Below are 3,707 nucleotides of genomic sequence, written 5' to 3' on the forward strand. Positions count from 1 at the left end.
TTATAGGACCATATACATTATTAACCAAAAAACCTAATTTTTGTACAAAATTTTACAATTTAGTGCTATCCATTTTTTTTTATATGCTAATAATGTACATGAAATAGTAAGAGGATTCAATACCATACCAATGCCTCTCAAGGCTCCAGTCAATTCTACAAACAAAGATTCCTATTTCTTCCAATTCCTCAATTTGGTTTGGTATTATTCTTTATTCCATTTTGTTTCCTGCAATAAAACTAAATCTGCTCTATTTAAATCTATTTGACGCCTAACCAGACACCACTTGCTAGGGGCATGAAGGCCCCTATAATTCCATGCAATAATTCTCATTTCTTAGTGGGAGGTGGTATCCCCTTCCCACTTATAAGTTTCATTTGTCCCTTTTCTTTGGCCGCCATTGCCAACTTCTCCTTATTTGTCTTATCCCTTCTTCTTAGTTTGTATTTGATATTTGTCCTTTTTAATTTATATTGAGTTTTCTCAATACCACATTCCATCATAATATCAGTTTGTGTCTCTTTAAAACCTTCTTCTTGTTGAGATTCTGATTCCAATAATCCTTCATCTTCTCTCGAGGCATCTTGCATAATTATATCTATGGGGGTTGTATAAGGATCAAAGGTTTGATTTAGATTTGCAATTTCCACTATTGCATTAACAAACTCCATTGTGTTTTTTGTTACCTTACCTTGATGTCATGCTTTTGTCTTGCTACCTAAATCTTCCTTATTTTCATGGGATATATTACCCATTTTTTGTACATCTAGTTCATGATATTGCTGATTGAAAAGGGCTTGCATATTTGATTCCTTTTTATAACTTAGATTATATCCTCTTCCATAACACCATTCCAAGGATTTTTTGATATGTCAATTGAGTCTAGAAGTTTGTTCTCAATCTCTTGCATCTCCTTAGCCAAAGTTACTTCTAATCCATTAATCAGGAGCATCACATCATTTTCCACAAAATATTTTTTTCATTTCAAATTCCCATGATGTTTGGATCTACAAGTTTGGAATAGATTCAATAAATCTTCCTTATCTATAATTTGTTTCCAATTGGTATCTCTCCTGTGAATGTCAATATATTTTGGAATTGAAATATCTTGTTTGAGACTAATGCAAATTCAACCATATGTCCCCAAAAACTCATCTTCCACAATTCCTTTCGTCATTACATAAGATCCCAAATTATTGCTAATTTTTACCAAAGTCTCAATACACCAATATTTTTCTAGTAAATTGTAAAGCCGAATCTATATCAAGTTATCACTAACTTTATATAAATCCATGGATCAAAATTAGGGCGCCAATCTCTAATATGAACTTTATGTCCATTGATCATATAAGGACTTTTGGCAATAAAGTTCCTTTTATATTTACTATTTTTGAATTCAATTAAGAAAAAACCATTTGCCAAATTTTTAATTGTTGTTTCCTCTCCGCATTTCTCTAAACCCCATTTCCTGATCTCGCTAATACCAGGCTACTCATTACCCCATTTAAGAATCATGCCAACTTAATTTATTCTTTTTGATACAAATTTACTCTAAGGATTTTGAATATTAATCACTTTATTGGAAGGCAAATTAGGGTTTGGAACATTATCAAAAAAATTTGTCTGATAAGTGTTTGAATTGTTTTTATTTTTAACTCCCCATTGCATTGTGGATCTACCCAATTTTTTGCCTTTTCTATTTCGAGGGTTATTAAATCTCCAGTTATTTGAAGAGTCTGCATTATTATTTTTACCCAAATCTGCATATCACCTTTTCTTATTGATAAAAAGGTTTCCAATAGAAGTTTTGTCTGAATCTACTTTGGTTTTTCCATTTACTCCTTCCCCAAGGAAATTGATTTCTTGTTTGATGTCTGAACCAATTACTATTTCGGTCATTCCAATTCTCTTGCTTCTGGGGATATAGTTTCGTCATCCTTTGTCTGGGTGCACACTTGTCCACCCATCGACTTTTTTCATAAACCCACTATGGGATATGATTTGTCTCTACTTTATTTCCTTCTAGAGATTTTCCATTCTGTCATTCTTCTTCCATCATTTTGTCTCCCTATCTTTTGCTAGTTTATCCCTGCTCCTTCATGCCTTGGTGGTGTTCGCATAAATTCTCTGTTCTTTACCCAAAATCTGTTACCCTCTCCAACCTTTTCTCTCGCTCCATCATAGTTTGTCTTATTAAAATTTTAATTAACCCTAAAACAATTATTAACAACTTAAGATATGCAAACAATATCTCTATCCTATCAATTTCTTTAAAAAAATAAAATATTAGTTTTCTTAAATAAATGAAAATATGAAAAATTATTTAGTTATGGAATGACCGATTTCTTCAAAGATTGATCTAAATTGACATTAATTGATCTAACATTCAACTCTTTAAACTACATAGTTGAATCCTGATAATAATGTTGTGAAATAATCTCCTACTTATCATTCATCTATTCAAAAATAAAGTTGAAAACATATCATGTGTTTCAACCATATTAATATTGTTTATAATTATCGAGTTATTAATAACGTTTACAAACACATAAGATTCAATCTTTACTTTGTATGGCTACACTTTCTCACTTCTAAGTAGAAAAAATGATTATTGGATTCAAACAAATAATATTTTAAAAGTTTAAATAATTGAGCTCATAGATCAAGTTCATTTTTATTTTTGCACTTATAATGTCCTCATTTCATGATGAGGTTTTATTTATTATAAAAACAATTTTTCTTACCTCTAGTGGCTTGAAGGAATTACAGACTAATTTTGTCGAACATAGTCATGTAGCTTCTTTTGTACTTGGAACTAATTCTTCCCAAGAGTTAGCCACCAGTCAAAAATAATACATAGAAAAGAAACATAATATAATGTCCATAAAAATTGCGATTTTTTTTTTTGATCGGTAATAATAATGAATTTTATTAATATTGAAATATTGAGATTACAAAGTTTACTCCATCAACTAAAATTGACTAATCATTAAATAAAAAAACCAGTACATTCACCCTGTAGCCTACAACTACCATAAAACCTTTGACCAATTGTATAGAACCATACAAAAAGCATTACAAACAATTTGCCATTACATAGATTCGACCACCCATACAACCCCTGGTAACTACCCAACACCACCACTCTACCACCTCAAGGAACAAAAAACAAAACCCCCGTTACATAAGAATAAAAAATCCACCCATCATGCCCCTATTACATACATTATAGTAGTATCAACATTGAAAAGAGGAAAAAAAAGAACACATGCAGTGAATTCTTAAATGTCTGTGGCCACCACACCTATTCTCTACCTCTTTGGCTTCACCAAATTCCCTCACTTTGGGCCCTGTTTCCCTTTACCTTTAACCTTTTCATCAGCTACCACCAATGCACCACCCACCATGGCCTCCCTCTACTTGATGTAGGACTTCAGTGACTCTCACCCTATAAGTGCCTCTGCACGTCACTCATCCCTATTGCACTCAATAGGAAATTGAATAAAGGGGACCAATTCATACACCTCTTCTGCATTTGGGTCCTCAATTCCCTCTCTCACATCAAAACCTGCCTTGGGGTAACTCACTCTAGGATATAATCCAACACAATCATCCATTCATCTTCCAAAATTTCTCTCATCACCCATTTGATGTTATCCATTGCCTCACCTAAGTCCAACTCCCATGCAACGAAGTTGGTCATAATA

This window comes from Cryptomeria japonica, chromosome 10 (assembly GCF_030272615.1).
Source record: "Cryptomeria japonica chromosome 10, Sugi_1.0, whole genome shotgun sequence".
Lineage (NCBI taxonomy): Eukaryota > Viridiplantae > Streptophyta > Pinopsida > Cupressales > Cupressaceae > Cryptomeria > Cryptomeria japonica.